A 19,685-nucleotide genomic window follows, 5' to 3' on the forward strand; every position below is an offset into this window, starting at 1 on the left:
CGTTTACACACTGCAATTAATTAGCGAGACGCATCGAAGTGCATTGTTGATTATAATCGCGGATAACACTAGCAGAACGCACATAGAATTATCGTGATAATTTTTTTAAAGATGTTTTGCGAAATGCAATGATGAAAGATGGCAGAAAAAAATAAGTACATATATCTATATGTATCTACTGTATGTAGTATTTATGGTGGTTATATTAAAATAATAATGATTCGTTGATTTGTTTTTTTCTATTCTTCCGTATAACGTGGAAACCTTGAAAAAAGAAGCTTTTGAAATGCTAATGAAAATGGACGTGAAATTGAAGGCACATTCTCAAATTTCCTAGACAGCAATCGGAGGTCAGATACCGGCGTGCGCAAGTAAATTTTATTAAATTAATTTTTGTTTTTTCACAATTAATTTATTAATATATTATAGTACCTACCTGAGGAAGGTACTATTAGTATCACCCCGGTGAAATACCACCATTCGGAATTGAAACGTTGCTTGTAATGTCTTTAGCCATGTTTGGTGACCAGACCTGAACAGCCAGGCACTTCCTCACCTTCCTCTTCCTATTTCCTCCCTTCTCTCAGTACGCTCAGTCTCACAACATACCCCAATTGGGGATGTTTTAGTCTCACTGGCTCCAGACCGTTGGGAGTAATAGGGACTATATGTATTTTTAAAGTTCCGCTGTCCAGTAGAGTTGTTGCACATTCCAACCTCAGACAGGAGAGAGTACCATCAAAAGAAGACGTGAACAAGTGGTCTGATATCGTTTCATTTTCACAGAAAACTTTAAAGGCATCTCCATACAAATTGCATGAGAAAATACCAATTATGTAATATGTACAAGTATCAAAATACATTCCTTTTATGTATGCGAATGCTAGCAAAACTTAAAACAATAGATACATTAATAAATGTATTAAAATTTTGGCTGAAGTTTTGTTTACCACTGTTAGAACGGGTTGTTTTCACGTAATTTGAACAATTCATCATTTTCAAGGTTGATTTTTTGAAGTTCTGTGCAGGTTCTATTCAAGTTCTATTATCATATCATTATTGACCAGTTTCTTTCACCAAACTTAAATCATAATAGAACATGGATAGGACCTTCACAGAAATAGGAAATCAACTTCGAAATTTGACGAATTGTTCAAATTCTGTAAAAAAACCCGTCCTTACTTTCATAAAATGATTTTCTGAAATAGCATAGGTAATTTAGTGACGTTTCTACCTAATCGTAAGTACGCTTTACTTTAATAGCTTGACCTATAAATTCCATAAATTTATAAAGGGGTGCATTTCTCTACACATAATTACCCCTGTAGAGGTATTAACATTAACATTGTAGATAAAAATAACAAAACGTGAAGATACCAAGGGCAATATTTTACTATTACAAATGTTCCGTCACGCCGATTTGATTTTGACAGGCCGTGTGCTGACCAATAGTATGGTCAGATTTTGAACCGTACAGTTTGAAATCACACACATCAACTATAATCACGGAGTGCCGTGAGCCGTACAATCGCATAAAAAGGTTCGTCTTGTCAAAACCAATGTGTGTACTATCGCCGGTTATTTATCGGAATACTCCCTTAAACGTATTTTATCGCAATCCAATTCAACATAACAAGTGCTACCGTACAACGATCACCGTTCCAGTGCTGACAGATGATTCTCGAGATGCAGGTTTCGTTCGCCACCCGGTAAGTTGACTGTGAATTAACCTTACAAATTGTGTTATCGCATTAGCCTGTCATAAGCCATGGGCGCTATCCATGCTTTATATGTGTGGAATAGCCCTTTAAAATACGGCTATCCCAACCCTTGTTCGTTCCTCGAACAACAAATGTGTTTAAAGAAATGATTCTTCAAATAAATACCATTCTTTTGACTTCCATTAGGCGTTGTTTTAAATCAAACTTTATCTCCGTTTTTATTAGTTTGCATGGCAAAGTTTGTACATGATATAAGTATAAAACAATATAAAAGTAATGTCACAGTATTCACAGTCCTCCTCACCCTGTTCTGACGCGGCCTGTAGTTTTAATTTTATTATTTAGTCTCTAATTGTCCTTACGCACGGCGAAAACTGACAGATATAAAATGCTGTTCATTTATTAATAATCTGGTCATATTATTCGTTCTTCTGTTAAAAACGGGACAGCAGGTCTATAAAAAATGAATTTAAAGTACAAGTTAGAAGCCAATGTTTTATGAGGACGGCGGAACACGTGTTCATACAAATATTGATATTGATTAGGAAAAGAACGCGTGTTCTCGATGTATTCTGAATGACTAATATTTTATCAGGATATTGATCACTTTTTTAACAGAATAATTTTACTCTGTGCACTATCTTCACATTGTTTGCAAGTTGATTATCACTCTGCTCTCTCAGCCATGTTTTTACTATTGTTTTAAATATATTCGTTTCTGTTATGTGATTTCTTTTTTAGTGGAGTTTTCTTGATTTAGTGGAGCATTATTCAGATGTCCGGGGGTAAAGTGCACTAACTTCGGGAGGTGATTCTACAGGATGGTAAAAGAAAATAGATTTAAAAAAACATTTTTCGACATTTAATGTTTATTTTCCCATACAAACAATTCAACTGTTTTTACATAAAAACTACTTTAAAGCGTTGGAATTTCGAAAAAGTTATTTATCTTTTTTACTTGTACTGTCGTGTAGAATCACCCCCCGAAGTTAGTGCACTTTATCTTCGGACACCCTGTATAGCTTCGTAATATGAAATGTGAAAATACATTCAAACTGGGAACAATTAGTTAATGTTCATTAAGTGTTAATCTTAAGTGACCTACCAGGTAAGTATGGTACTGTATATTATCTCCATATTTAGTTAGTAATAACATGGATCATTGCAGAAATGTATTATGTCTTTGTACAGCGTCTTTGAGGTGATTTTGCACAAAAACGGCGCTATACAAATCATTCAAATATTATTATTATTACTAAACAGTATATTTGGACTCATTGCCCTGTTTGAGTATTTATGTTGGAAAGCGAAGTATTCAGATATGTTTTATAAAGTTTAAATAAAAAAAAAGAATAAATCTTTTGTATTTTGAAAACATGAACGTTTTTAAGTATTTTTTCTGTCGGAGTTCTAATCTAACCGATACTTTCATAATTCTCTTAAGTACTCCTTTTCAACATAATGTTTAAATAATTACAACAGTTAAGTACTAGAAAAGCCTACGAAAATATGAAAACGCTAAAGTTATGTCATAAAATAATACACGCAATTAAAACTTTTTCAATAAAAACTTCGCAAGTATAAATTAATGACTAGCTCATTTCTCGGAACGTATTTTCTCTCGTACAATTTAATTATTTTTTATTTAACGGAAGCCTGGCAAAATAAGCATATCATAATTGGATGGAAAGTTTGCACAAGAGTGTCTGGCGTGGAAAAAGAACCTAACGGAGGTCGACGCTACGTAACGAAGGTTTACCTGCCCCTACCCAGAAAATTTTCAAAAAGTTGATTTAGTTTTGAAAAATTAATCAGGCTTTTCATGCGTGGCACGTTGTTGCATTATTTTTCGTTGTTGTGTACTTAACTTGCTTTTTGATTCGCGTACTTTTATCTTTCGGTTTTCACTGTCAAATGGAAAATCAGTGGCGTATTTGGAATGTGTAGTTTTAAAATGCCTTTCAACAATTGTTCTTTTCGGTAACGCTACACTTGAGTTGCAAATTAGACACACACATTTGTCCTCGACCATAATGAAAAAGCGTGTGAGTAGGTACCTTATTCAGTCCTTCGCGCGAATACATCTCAAAATAATGTTATTTTGTCATATTTTCCTATTCAGTTTATTTTACTCTCGCGGGCTACCTAAATCAGCTTCGCGGTCGACCGGTAGACCGCGGTCCACCTGTTGGCCATCCCTGCGTTAAAGGCCTGCAATCGGCCGGAATACGAAATTTGAACAAATGTTTAATAAATTAGCAATATTAAAAAATATATATATATGTGGCATGTTTCACCATGATAGTATAGCTCTCGTGTGAGAATAGCATTATGGAGCTGACAGATTACAGATTACGCTGTACGCATTATGGCTTGGTCTATTTCAGCACATCGCTCGCCATACAACCTCAATGGGAATGTATGGCGAGCGATATGCTGAAAAAGGCCAAGCCACAATAATATAGCGTGGTCTGTCACAGGCTTAATGGTCTAATTATTTGACTTGGAGTCTGAAGGCTGCAGGTTTAAATCCGGCCTTCGTGCAAAAATCATAGGTACTTTTTTTTTTCATCCCATAAAATATGTGAACATTTTATGATGTTCATCTCATAGTTTCATAGAATTAAAAAAAAAAATAACAAAATAAAATTTATCACATCAACTCTATCTAAAATATAACTCAAATCAAAGTCACACAAAAAAATGATGCCATTGCTTTAGATGTTCAACTTTATTCCACCGACTGCAATTTAACATTATTTGTTCGAGGAGGGTTCCGCGAAATCGTATCCAGACCAATTTCTCAGAAGGCCAACTCGGACTGGAATACAAGAATGGCGTTTTCTTGTGTTCGTGTGTCCAGGTACAAGCCACATCCAAACCACAAAGACAAGACGCGTAAACCAAACCGTCAAACCATATTTTAAAAACATAGCAATCTTCGTAAATTTGGTTACGTAGGTATAATGTATTTAGTACTACTGTCAAATTCACAGATGTTTCAAGAGGCAAACAAATATAATAAGTTGATAAACAAAAACAAAACTACATAGTCTTTAAACACGTTGAAAGTCTTCAGACAACCAGGTAACGTAGAATTTCATGTTATTTGTATCATCTAATGTCAAATTTTTGACGTTTCAATTGTACAAAACAACGAAAAACTTCGATAGTGAAAGGCATTGTTATAAGCAAGAAATGTCATAATCATGACAGAAAAGCTTTGTGAAAACAAGAAGTGCATCATAATATACAAACTCTTAAACATTTCACAAACATGATAAAAAAACACGAGTTAAATTATAAATTTCTTACCTTTCAATGTTATTTTTAATTCTCCTCTTGAAATTGAACTTGAATAATTCAATCTCTGATGATTGAGTTTACATCAACTTCCACAATTTGAACAACACATCATTACCTTGTTTATAGTATTTTAAAGGTTGCTAATTTAATCAACACATCAGAAAATTAACTGCACATCGTTCTAAAAATAAACAATATTTCGATAGACAAAAAATATTATATTTTCTCACTGACAGATGCGAACGAGCGTCGGCCCAACCAGACACATGTATAGAACTGATATTTCGCCGTTGGCAGCACTGGCCGTCAAAACAACATGGCGGCAAATTACAAAGTTGAAAAGGTGCGTTGCCTAACAAATTCATATCTTTGTTCGCTTTTTTAAATGTTTTTACTACAGATTCGAGCTAGATAAGAAATTTGTGCGTAAGTACCTACTTGTGCTTGCGTGTACTGATAAATAATTCAAATAAAAATTGTCTAAATTCACTGGATTTTTGACGCAGTTCCTAATAAAATTCTCAAATCATTGAAGATAATGATAATAATATTAATAACATGACACTTATATAGCGCAGTTTAGTGTCATTTCACTTTAAGTGCGCTAATGTTGTAATGTTGTATTATTAACTACCAGGTTACAAACCACATTATGAATGTTGTAAGTCATAACATCTGCTCATAGCCTGTTACGTAGGACATGACATGAAATGATTCTTAATATTGAATAGTATTGCAATTTAAGTTTCTGAAATATAATGAGTATAATTCGCTACAATCCCTTCTAGTCATTTTCATAACTTCAAGATATAGTGGTAAATAATATGCTCGAAAATATGGTTCCATTATGAACTCCTCAAAATGACAATTCAACACACCTTTGAAAGGTGATATAAAGTCATTCAAAGTGATGAAACAAAAACTATATAATATAACCTATATATATCGTAGGTGAGTAGTAAACTAATATTAACTATTTAAGAAATATATTTGTACAGTGCCCTTGAGGTGATTTCTCACGAAAACGGCGCTATATAAATTAGCCAAACATTATTATTATTATTAAAGCTATGAGGGAGGAGTGAGGGGGGGGGGCTAGCCCGAAAACACTTATTTGATAAAATATTTTTAATAATTAGCAATAAAAAGTTATCGCAATTTCTAAGAAGAATAATGATAATGATAGTGCTCTGTCAGAATCACGCTCGTAAATGTTTAATAAAATATGTAATCATTTATTTAAAAATAGGTCAGCTTATTAGATTATAATAACAACAAGTAAAATAGATCATTAATAATATTTTCGAGGCGTTCTTCCCGTTAATTTAGTGCTACCAAATGGAAATATATGGAATTAATAGTATAAATATGGCTTAGGGTAAAATATTTTGTCTCCGTAAATTGAGAAAACTAAAATTGGAAATCGAAAACCTGGTTTTGTGATATAAAAATAAGTTTTCAGTTCTTTGTATATGTATCTGATGTAAATACAATATTTTTGCATGGACTTTAATTTAGTCAATATTATGTGCCTGGATGATTCACTAAATATATTAATACGTTTATATCTGTGTCACGGTAGGTGAAGGTTAAACCAAAAAATATAGGTTATCTTTAGTACAGTCGAGTATTTAGTTCAATTTCGATCGAAAATGGAGATACAATATTTAAGCTTTCTAAATACAATAGTGGCGCCATTGAGAATGTGAAAGTTTTCATGCGATATTATTATCAACTTCGCTTTCAAAATAATAATATTCAATCCGTTCCTGTGGAAATTGGCGCACAATTAATGCACAATGAAAGTACAATATGTATTCACAATCCCGTGGATGCATGGTAACTTGCAACACTTTAGACATTTTTAAAGCGTTCCATCTCTTTTTTATGCGCAAGTTTCCAGTGAGACAGGGCATAAAGATAAGTCGATTCTCACTGACAAAATGGAGATATATTTCAGGTTGAACTGCAAAACGATCTCGTGACTTAAGTTTGGTGTTCTTCCATACAAATAGAGGGGTTTTGGTGGTGTGTTGTCTCAAAAACATGTTCTTATAGTTAAAACGTCGTAGGTTTCCGGGAATGTTGAAACGAGTTTCGCTCCGACCGAGCGTTTGGAACCGCCTTCTCAGGAAGGCTCCGTTTCGCAGAAGGATCCGTTGTGCCGGAGACTGGGTAGGTACCCGGATAACTAGGTGCTTTCGCCGTCAAGTTGTGACATGTCTAGAACGCTAAATAACAGCCTTAAAATATAATATAAAAATATGCACACACAGACTTCAGTTAGTTTTCAATGGTGCAGCAAGGCTAATAACCGCTATTTACAAATTTTCCGACATCTCACAACATCTGCGGAACCTTCATTGCCCCTGAGATAATCCAATTCAAACACTGCTGGATGGTTTTCAAAGCCATACATGACAAGGCACTACCCTACTTACCGGAACTGAGCATTTCAAGCGATATTTATACTAGGCAAGTGACCCTTCGATCAGCATCTTCAACAGCCATAGACCGGGCTTTTTCAGTAGCAGGCCCAACAGCATGGAACAAACTCCCTTCACATTTGCTAAAGATCGACAGCTCATCTGAGTTCAGAGCAAAACTAAACACTCATCTTTTCAACTTGTCGTATCCAGAATAATGACCGCATTTTTTTCAGTAGTAATTCATTTAATTCTCCTTGACTACCCACTTTAATGTAATAACCATTTATTGTGCTCGAACTATTTTTGTAATATTTTATACCTTACCACTGACATCACGCGCAGAAATCATAACAATCTGTATTTGTAAACGCAAATACACATGTTAGACGTAAATTTCTAGTTTAAGCCGTAGTGGTACTACAGTTGTATGCCCATTCTTATAAATATGTATAGTTTTAAGTCTTTTTTTTTTTTTTTTTTTTTTATTAAGGAGAAAAAACAGATACAGATATCAATTGACAAAAATATATACGAAACATCAACTAGAGAATTCACCTGCATCCAAACTATTTCTCACGAATTAACTTAAACAGCAGAAAACTTTTACAAATATTTTCACTTATAAATAGGGGAAAAATATATACATAAGAATATTATTTTACAAATAGAGATATGAAAGAAATGCGCAATATCCTTAAGAATTTACAAATTATTTTTGAAAAAATTTAGAGGGTAAAACAAAAAAAAAATATATATATATAAATAGATAAACAATGTTAAACAGAAAGTAAAAAATATATAAATATATTTAAACGAAGTATGTCTAAGTTGTTTACTTTGAACTTTGTAGGAAAACAGTCTTTATTTTTCTACTAAAAGTAGTGCGTGTATCAAAAAATAAGTCAGAGTCCCTGAGGTTTTGATTCTGATTAAGTGATTCGCACATTCTTCTGATTGGATCCCTGACACCAGCATTTGTACGCGTCCTGCTAATGTGGAATAAGTCGTTAAGCCTTGTTACTCTGGGTGGTACTTTGAAGTTTATCAATTTCAGTAAGTCGGGACAGTCAATAACGTTGTTACAGATTTTATACAGAGTCATGAGATCAAGGTATGTTCGCCGGTTAGATAGAGTGGAGACGTTATAACTCGAGAGCATATTTATGTACCCACGTTTGGGTGCGCTCATTCTGTAATTGAGGCATCGCAGAAATTTCTTTTGAATATTTTCAATATTTTCTTTATAGATATCGTAAAGTGGATTCCATATGGAGGTGCAGTATTCAAGTTGAGAACGGACCAGAGTGTGGTAAAGAAGAAGATATGTTTCAGGTTTTCGAAATTCACGGCTGTTTCTGATGACAAATCCTAGCATGCTGTAAGCTTTATTCACAATATTATCTATGTGCGCATCGAAGTGGAGTTTGGAATCAAAAAGTACGCCTAGATCTCTTATACAGTAAACGCGCTCGAGTAAATAATTACCAATACAATAATTGTGTTTGATAGCGTTGTGATTTTTAGTAAAACTTATTTGTTTACATTTATTGTAACTTAGGTAAATTTTGTTTTCATTGCAAAACGTTTCGAACCTTACTAAGTCGCTTTGTATGAGAAGACAATCGTTTAAATTTCGAACAATGGCAAATATTTTTATGTCGTCAGCGTACAAAAGATATAAACAATGCATGAAACATTTAGTAACAGTGTTAATAAAAAGAATAAACAACAGCGGACCCAGGATTGACCCCTGTGGCACGCCAGAAGTAACTGGTTCCCATGTAGAAGTCTGTCCTCGTAATGATACGGCTTGTTGTCTTTTTGTTAAATATGAGATAAACCAACGTAATAAATTTCCTCTAATTCCGTTGTACATAATTTTTTTAATAAGAATAAGGTGGTCAACCTTGTCGAAAGCTTTTTTGAAATCGCAATATATTGCATCTACCTGGTGGCCTCGATCCATGCTAGTAAATAAGAAATTTGAGTAAATAAGTAAATTACTCGTGGTAGATTTGCCTTTTACAAACCCGTGTTGTTGTTCAGTAATTTTGGCAGCAAGCTGGGGATATATATTGTCGTGGACAAGTCTTTCCAATAGTTTAGGGATCGCCGAGAGAATGGATATTGGCCTATAGTTTTCCACTCTTTGACGCGAGTCACCCTTGTGGACCGGTATAATATAGGCCAACTTCCACCTATCAGGGAAAACCCCATCACTCAGGCATTTATTAAATATTATGGTAAGCGGCACACACAGTGACGACGCAGCAGATCTAAGGAAAAACGCCGGTATTCCATCGTGACCCGCACCCTTGTTTATGTCTATCGATTTTAAACTCGATTGCACTTCTTTTTCCGTTAGTTTAATTGTGTGAATGTGCGCAAGTCCAGAGTCCTGAACTTCCTCGAGTTGGTCAATGTTAATAATTGGGTCATTGATAGAGGAAGGTTCAAATGTTGATTTAAAGAATTCAGAGAACATATCACAAATTTCCTGGGCATCGTTAGATTTGCGCCCTTCGAAGGACATTGCAGCAGGGTATCCATCAGACGATTTTAATGAGGATATGTATGACCAAAAGCTTTTGATATTATTTTGCAATGAACTTTCGATGTTGTCAAAAAATAACCTTCGGGTTTCATAAGTCAATTTTTTGTATGTAGCACGTAAGAAGGAAAATTCACGATAGTCAGAAAGACCTTTATATGTCTTCCATTTGAGCCAGACTTTATCTTTTTTCCTTGATAACCTAATAAGTTCTGGAGTAAACCATATGGGGAATTTGTCATTTCGTCGTGCCAATACTGGAATAAGCTTATCAATTACACTGTTTATTTTTAAATAGAATCGATCTACTGCTTTTTCGGCTGGTAAATTTGCGATTTCAGATAACCAATCAATACAATTAATGTCCTCATTAATCTGAGCATAATTAGCTTTCCTGAAATTGCGCCTACGCTGTATTTTGTTTTTGATTTTTGGTTGAATTACGAAGGATATATCAAATTCAAGGGCTGGGTGGTGTCTATCCTCTGAGAGGAGAGGGTTGTTGCTACGTTTAACATTTGTTTCGCGACTGTAGAATACGAGGTCTAAGTATTTTTCATTATGGTTTGGTATACAGTTATATTGGAGTAAGTCCATCAATGACATTGCTTGAAGCAAAGTTTTCGATGCAGCCGTATTTGAGGAGGCGAGACCTTGACTGCTGTCTTCGGAAAATGACCAAGTCAGAGTTGGTAGATTCATATCTCCTAGTACACAAAAAGTATTATTTGGTTGTGATGAATATACAGATTCCAGGTTTTCGGAGAACGTATCATAGACCGTAGGTTGTGAGGCAGGAGGTATGTATACTGCACATATGATGAGATTGAAAGACCTTACCGGAATAGAAATGAAGATTTGTTCGATTTGACCATTTTCCCAGTCATCGAGCCGGGAAGATGCAAGCTCCTTGCGCACTGCTACCAACACACCGCCTCCGTCCATTTTACCAGTGAGTGTACGGTCCCTATCACGTCGGAACACCGTGTAACGCGAATCTATGAATTCAGCCGTATTTATACTTGCTACAAGCCATGTTTCAACTAGAACTATAACGTCGTAGTTATTCGATAATACATTAATTAGTAGCTCCTGGGTTTTGGTCCTAATACCACCACAGTTCTGGTAATAAACGGATATAGATGATGATGAGATCATTTTACCAGAGTAGGAGTGCCGTTTGACATATTCCACAATCGCACGAGTGATACATTATGCAGGGCATATGAGGCTTCGAAATTACATAAAAAACATAGACTACTTATTAGATCAAGGAATGTGAAATATGTTGACATTTTAGAATGTGAATGAATATGTGAGAAACATGGTATTGGTATAAAGTTATAGGGATATTGCGCGGTAAACAAAAATATAAAGTAGCTTTGAAAGAAACAAATTACAGGATACAGAATACTGTGTACTATTAACTCAATAGTTAATAGTCTAGTTGTAAATCACTAGACATTAATCTTATTTATAAATAAGCCGCTTTAAGCTACAAGTAATAAGTTATAAGTCTAAGTGATAGGAATAGATTAAATGTATAAATTAAGTTGTTAAGCGCCCTTGAGGTGATTTTCTCGCGAAAACGGCGCTGTACAAACAATCCAATCACTATTATTATTATTTACCATTATCTTTATCTCTATTATACTAAAATAAAGATTTTGAGATTTGATAGCGTTTTCACTATCATTTAGAGAATTTCTTCCGGAAGCTTTATATGTGTATAATAAATGCATATTATATTTATTGAAAGTAGAGAAAAACGCCGGGTACACGTCAGATAGTGTTATTATAAATGTTGTTTTATTTTACGTACATCCTCTTTATCTCATTCGTTATTGATATTCTATCTCACGTTAATCAGACTAGTCCGAAGTTCATTACTACAATATTTTTTTGTGATTTTTCTATTAGGTTCATGTTACCTGTTCAAATGCAGAGTTATCAAATATATAATGGAGAAAGCCTTTAATACCATTATTTCCGGTAATAACTTCTTAATCTTATCTTGAAAATCGTTTTGAGCTTTTCATTGATTCGGGCCAACTAAGAACGGAAGTAACTAATCGTATTATTTACAATATTTCTGTTTTTTTTTGTTATTGTTCAGTAGGTACCTACCTACCCACTGAAATTTCATTGTCATATTATGACGAAAGATCTACGTAAGCCATTCTACTTAATTATAAGAAAAAGATTAAATTTTTTATAGCAGGTAGGTTAAAATATGTAGGTAGGTACTTAGTGTTATTAATCAGAATGCTTTACGTATGTTTTATATGTAGCTATACCTACTAATGAAAACGTGAAACTTTTTTTCGATGTAATTAATGTTGATTGACGTACTAGTACATATTGAATTATTTGACGTGTTGGAAATAAGCCGACGTTGCTCAGTGGTCCAGAGCACCTGACCGGACATCAGAAGGTGCTGGTTCAATTCCCGTCGGCGGCATTTATTTTTACTCGGGAGATATTTTCAATTTGTATGGATATTTCAGACGACTAATTATTGCTTATAATAAGTTGTTGAAACATGATTTATTTACATTCTATTTTGCACGCACATTGTTTCCCAACTTGACAACAACACGATCGATCAACCGCAATGAGTGTTCTCAGCATTATTAACTATTCATCCTTTGGCCGATATCTAATACTTACCACTTACCACCGTCCGAGGCACCCCACTGACCTTATATTGATTCTTTCCCTCACTCTTTTAACCCACTCTGCATTTTATACCGTCTAACACTGTACATATTATGCCTACCCCCTTACTTAAACGCGGTGTAAATATTACTAGGCGCCCTCGAGGTGATTATGCACAAAAACGGCGCTAAACAAATCTTCCAAGTATTATTATTATTATTACTATAAAACTTGACTTGTTGCCACATCGCTGTGTAGGTATCTTAAATCGGACTTAAGGCCGGCTTAACTATAACCAACTGTAAACCATCTTGTAATAATCTAATGCTGTAATGTAAACAGGAGAAAATTTTCCGCGAGTCGAGCCGCGAATTATTGGAAAGGAACGAAGCAACCGCAATCGCCTGAAATTTTGTCATTTTATACGCAACCTAAAAATGTCAAGGAAGCAAAGCCACAAAATTACAAAGCTGAGAAAACGGCGAACAAAGATTTTTGGTGATAAAAAGTAACATTTTTTGTTAAAACCTTTTTTCCTTTTAAATATAGAACGGTGAAACTTTGAAAATAGATATTTTGTGATGTTATCTATGTTTATTTATTATGAATATCTAAAAAAGTATCTCAGAAGTCATCTATGTTAGATCTCTTAAACCACTGAGTATTGAAAGGAACCGATGGCAAGAATAGCACACGTAGTGTGGGAGTCAAAAGAGTTAGGCCTCTTACGCCTGTTGACCACTGAGAATTGAAAGGAACCGATGGCAAGAATAGCACACGTAGTGTGGGAGTCAAAAGAGTTAGGCCTCTTACGCCTGTTGACCACTGAGAATTGAAAGGAACCGATGGCAAGAATAGCACACGTAATGTGGGACTCAAAAAAGTGTTTCCCCTAAGCAGTGAGGATGGATGTCCAAATAACCCTATCTTGGCATACACTGCTTTCACATTCATACATAACCCTTCTGTTATTTTGACTTTTGACATGGCCCATGACTCCAGTATATAGTTCACTTGATCGTCCCATGTCTTTACCGGGCGTCCCCGACTTCTTTTAACGTTCAAATTAGCTTTATATAATTTTCTCCTTACACTCCAATTGGATGCTTTTGTTACAATCCTTTCTTTGTTTATTTGCACTCAAACCATCTCAACGCAAGTGTTCTTTTCTCAATCTTATATCTTATAAGTTTGTGTAAACAATATTTCGACAGCACGATAAGTTAAGCTAGTTTTTCTCTGTCTATTTTACTGAGTTAGAGAAAGACAATACTATAAATCATCGTTGAATGTGAACCGGGGAGCGCGTGCCCGGCCACAATTTTCAGTTGTTATTGGCGTTAAGCCACATATTATATTATTAAATTTTTCGGGAGTCAAAAGACTTATGCGGCTTTTCATTGTTGACTCCTTCAACTCCTTGTGTGTTTGATTTATTGGCAATTTACAAAATAATCACAAATGGGATGTTTTGTGGCTCAAATCCATTGACCTCGCAATCTTTACTAAGTTTTAAAATGATTATGTGAAAATAACTCATTTTCGCCAAATGCTTGGCTCCCTTGACGATAAGTAAGGTGGACAGCATTTGTGTTCGACTGTTACGAATTGGTACGGCATTATCTGCCTACGCTTTCAGAGCCCACGAGTCCTTTTACGAACCACAAAGGGAAAACTTTTGTGCCTAAGACGAAGTATCTACATTGAAAAATGAAATAAAAATAGTACATTTTTTCAAGAAAATCAAGTCCAATAGAGTAAAAAAAATATTTTGTAGGAAAAATTAACCTATTTAAAATATTTGTTATCTGAATTTTATTTTCTTTCTTTCATTTTTTTCTTTTCGTTTAGTATGCACATTATTGTAATAAATAATGCACTGTTACATTCGTGCATAATGTACGTATTGTTTACGGTGACAGGATAAATCATCACAATGATAATTCATCACATCTTTAAAAAGTTATATGGAGTCATTTTTTTTTATTTTTTTTATATTAACTCCACACAGGAGGCCCTGAAGAAAATAATTTCCCTCAGGGCCTATGTCATCTTTGGGGATGCTGTGTGGAGGGTCTTTTTGTGGAGAGGAAGGAGTGAACATGGGTCTTGAAGAGTCCCATGTTGTAGGAGGGAGGAAACACAGAGGCCGGCAGTTCGTTCCACAGCCGAGCTGTTGAACTTAAGAACGAATCGTAGAAGCGACCCGTTCTCATGTGACAAGTGTCAACCGTGTACAAATGTTGGGCACGCGTTTGGCGTGTATCTCGACTACGCACCGGTGCCGAAGGGATCAATGACGCTAGTTCCTCAGAGCATCTTCCATTGTAATACCGATAGAACAAGGACAGCATACCTACCTGACGCCTGTGCTCTAAAGATTGCAGTCCGTTTGTTAAGATTGGGGAATCTATCAAACGGACCGCCCGTTTCTGCACAGAGTCAAGGGTTTTTTTCAGGTATTTAGGGGCTCCGGACCAGAGATGGCTGCCAAATTCGACAGTAGGGCGCACTTGCGATTTGTATAGGGTCAGCAGTTGTGTACTATTAAAGTATCTGCGGGCCCTGTACAGTACGCCCAGCTTCTGAGAGGCCAGCTTTACTCTGGCTTCGATGGAGCCCCCATACTTGAGCTGGTCACTTATAGTTACATGAAAGGTGGAAAGTGATGAAACAAAAACTTTATTAACTGGGTTAAGGCGATGCCATACGTAGTAATGCAAAATCATGTGTTTTTGGTTTGAAAATTTGGTCGCCTAGAAATGTTTCAGATGCTTTAATTAAATACTGCGAGTAGAATACATCTTGGCCTTTGAAATAATCGAGTAATTTTTAGATCTAGTCTTTTTATAAGCCCAGAAAAAAATAATGTAAAGGCCTATGAAAACTGCTTTAAAGTTCAAAATCTCCTACTTACGAACCCATTATCGGTTAAGATTTTATTTTATAATGTGGCAAATTAGGTTATTTATAAAATGATCGAAAAAAAATTAAATAGTTATGCCTGAACATCCACAAAATAAAATAAAAGGCACTTTTTGGCCATGTTTTTTTCTTGCATAAATCAAATCAAGCGGATGGTGTTAAGCGGGAATTTAAACCTTATCGCCATCTACGTAAGGGTTGTTATTGATAGCGGCTCAATTTAAAATATTACACGACGTAGTGCATCGCCTTAAGAGGAAGCTACAAGCCGAAACTGTATATATTCTTGGCATACCTTATATCATAGGTAATAGGCATTAAAATCGCTCGACAAACTGAGTCTAGAAACGTTCGATTTTAAGCAAAAAACTGGTTTTTATTTATTTTGTAAATAATTTTATAAGAAAGGATAAAAGTTAATCAAATGAAACTGTCACAGATAATCTTAGCTATAGTACTGTATTTTTTTTAAGTTGTTTCCTTTATGCATTCATACATTTCTATTGAAAAAAAAATAAAAATTATTAGTAGTTTGCAAATATATATTTTTTATTGAGTAATGTATTTTTTTTATTTGTATTCTACTCAAACGAAGCGATAGGAAAACCTTCTTTTTATCTAAAGCATATTTTTTGGTATTCATAATGTACATCAATTCGTTATAAAGATTAATCAAAATAGTGATTTGGCATTAATCTTTGTCTTAAATGACTTGTGCATAATGCACTCTGCAATTTGCACTGCTACCTTCTGCCTTCTGTTTTTTGCACCGAATATGCGGACGCGTTCGTACCCGCGGCATAACATCATTAATTATACGGGTCAACAGTCTGATTAGCTAATGCACAATAGGTCGGGAAAGCGTTTGTAACGGGCTAGCCGTGACCGGATTAGATTCGAATCTCCAATTCCGGGAAGCTGGTGATTGCAGCATTACCTGTATTAAGTATTCAATCACGCGACCGGTTTGTATCTAATTATTGGTACCATAAACAAATGGCGAATTGTTCCCAGAAACGAGCCTCGTCGCGGGTTATTAATAGATTTTGAAACTATATAATTCGATGACGGAATCGCAAATGATGATGAAATTGCACGCGGAAATCTCTCGGATCGCAAATATAACCATTTTGGGCAAAAAATAATATTAGCAATCGCGCGTTTGCTTTGAAAACGGAAGTCACACGTCGGGGGTTAGTTAGTCGCGTATACCGACTTAGAAAAACTTTTAAAAATAATATGTACATATTTCTTCAATGTTGATGTTCATTTGTCTGTAAATTCCTACGTTCCGGTTCCGGTGCAAGATGGTGGCCTTATTGGATACCATCTTTTTATCCCGCCAGATTTCACATGATCGCGGTTCCTACTAGGAGCTGTCAAATATAATCAATATTAAGGTTTATAATTAAGTAGGCAGGTATTTAATTACATACCCACATACGAATCTGATGATTTCAGAGGAAAAAAAGGTTTTGTTTTATTAATATTAATTTGAACTACACTTTTTCGGACGCAAGGTATGCTATTCAAAGAATTATTCGTTATTTGACCAAACATTGAAGATATTTAATTAGTTACAATTTATACGAGGCTAAGTAACGTCGTTTCATATCTTGCTTACGGAAAGAGATCTTGCTTCTATCAAATGTTCGACGACATAATCCAATAATTTTTAAAATCTCTATCATGATTATCAGGTTTTCCGATAACTTCTGGGAAGCTCCACAATAAATCTAGGTAGGTACCGAATTTGACTGATGTGATTTAAGATTCTCACGGCCAACAGTTGCTTGTGACTTGTGACTTGTGACTAGTGGCGTATTGACGTGTTGCGCATCCCCACCTTCACACAATATTGTGACCACAAACCACATCTGCCCTAATGATGGACATTGAAAGACTGTTCGAAACTTTGACTGATAATTTGACAAATTGTTTTTATGTGATTTCTTAAGAAAGTTCTAATTTTACCGGATATTCTTAAAAATATATTTTATTATTGAAAAAAATTACATTCATTTATGAAAACCTGATAAAACTTTTAATTTTGCTAGGCAAGATCCGACTGTAAAGTTTAGAGGGTTTGGCGTGTAGTGCGGACGGACTGAGAAAGGACTGTAGGAGAAGATGATATGATGTCCAAGTGAGTGGAAGAAGTAAGGTATGCGATACGCAGGAATAATTGGTATGATTAAGTGAATCACATACTTCGTCATAGTCAGGGTATAGTCAGGTTTCCCTTATCTATGGTCAGGGGTCAAAGGATAACAGAGCTGATTCCCGTACTTAGGTGGTGTCATGTCAAGTGTGAGAATTTATTTTTTACATTAACACTACACAGGAGGCCCTGAGGAAAAAATCTCTCAGGTCCTATGTCATCTTTGTTGATGCTGTGCGGAGGGTCTTTTTGAGGAAAGGAAGGAGAGGAAGTTCTGGGAAGGAAAACTGGAGATACTAACCAACTGACTAATAGTAATACTGTTTCGTAGGCAGGATGGACCGCCAAACAACTCGCACACACTTCTTACAGGATGCGGTACATAGAATTATATTGCCCATATATTATATTGTTTCAATTAAAATAAATGCATTTATTATGTCTTTGGTGTAAATCACTACTTCTTGTCTAAATAACGGCATGATGCGTTTAACTTGCTATATAACACTGTTATATAATAAACAAACCATCAACTTTACAACACTTCAAATTCCGCACTCCTTTTCAAGTATCGGACTAATTTGTTGTCACTAAACATAAATCATTATTATTATTGTAAAACACACTGTTTATCTTTGGGATTTAGGGCAACAAACGAACTTACATTTATATAGATACAAGGCTTCCGATTTTTTCACTAAGCCATAAAGTATATAAGCACACTTCTTCTGACAACGTCGCAAGCTCAGGTAGTCGAAGGTTTGTTGCGATTGACAGCCTAGAGTGTAGATAGATATGTAGGTAGAATCACATAACAAACATTGATAAGGTATTACCTGCGACATTTCACGTTACCTACCTACCCTGTTTTTTTAAACAAATTAAAATAAGACATAAAGTTATAATTTTTTCGTCTCTTTTATCTCTATCGTCATATTTAGTCGTTCTAAATATGTTTATAAGAATAATGGGAGTAAATTTACAATAAAAGACACTTATTTATACAATAGTTAACACCCCGGTCGCTTTTGTAAATATTTGAATTGAAAAAATTTCGGCATTTTTTTTTCAATTTATATTTACAATACAAAATATATCAGATTTTTTAAATTTATATTTGTGTTTCAGGTTAATAATTATTGCCTACAATAATTTGTTTTCTTTTGTTTGTTGCTGGTTTTGTTTGTTGGTTTTGTTGGCTGGTTCTGTCTTACCTCTTCTCTTTTGAAACAACGTTTTAGACTGCCATAACATCCATCATCAAGGCAAATTTCCATCAATCATCGTTCATCTGGTTTGATGATGAAACCTGCAATGCTGTCGTAGGAGGAATTATCACAAAACTACGTAACACACATAATATATACATATTATCTATGCAATTCCAGGTATTGGTCGGGAAAATCGTAAGTTTTTATATCCAAGCAAATGTTTATTTTAGTTCACTGAAAGCTTTCATATTATTTTTTAAATTAAGTCAAGTATCAAAAGTTAGGTAACAACTGTGCATTGTAACTTGTAAGAAAACAACGCAACGGTTTTAAGTTTTCATTGGAAGTCGAATGGAAATGGAGACTTTTCTAATTCAATCAGTTGGCAAACTTACCAACTAGTTACATACATTGGTACTACCCGTAATTTACATGAAAAGACACTTAAATAATGTGAAATGGAGTTTTGTGATATTGCTAGAGTGCTTTTGATGTATTCTGTACAGTATTCACTTCAAACAATAGTTGTTTGTGAATAATAATCATACGATATTTTTCGTGTACTCAATATACACGGTGTCCGGAAACTCGTAGTACAAATGAGAAGCTGATGATTCCACAAGGTGTCGATTTTGTGGTATAACTTTTTGATTTGAGTGTTTGTTTTAGGGCAAATCGATTCCAAAGGAATACTTTAGGTTATATTTGAAAAAAAAAACAGCT

General features: G+C 34.8%; 1 protein-coding gene across 2 annotated transcripts in view; it reads right to left on the reverse strand.

Moving 5' to 3' along the window:
• Positions 1 to 5,289, reverse strand: part of LOC149419320 (suppressor of cytokine signaling 2-like) — a 153,488-nt gene extending 148,199 nt beyond the window's left edge. For both annotated transcript variants that reach the window (XM_089637777.1, XM_089637778.1), the window contains exon 1: positions 5,037 to 5,289. The gene's annotated coding sequence lies outside the window, so the exon portion shown is untranslated. The remainder of the gene's footprint in view (positions 1 to 5,036) is intronic.
• Between the last annotated feature and the right edge of the window lie 14,396 nt (positions 5,290 to 19,685).

The sequence above is a fragment of the Hesperophylax consimilis genome, chromosome 12, assembly GCF_061612785.1.
Source record: "Hesperophylax consimilis isolate HC1 chromosome 12, BYU_Hcon_1.0, whole genome shotgun sequence".
Taxonomy (NCBI): domain Eukaryota; kingdom Metazoa; phylum Arthropoda; class Insecta; order Trichoptera; family Limnephilidae; genus Hesperophylax; species Hesperophylax consimilis.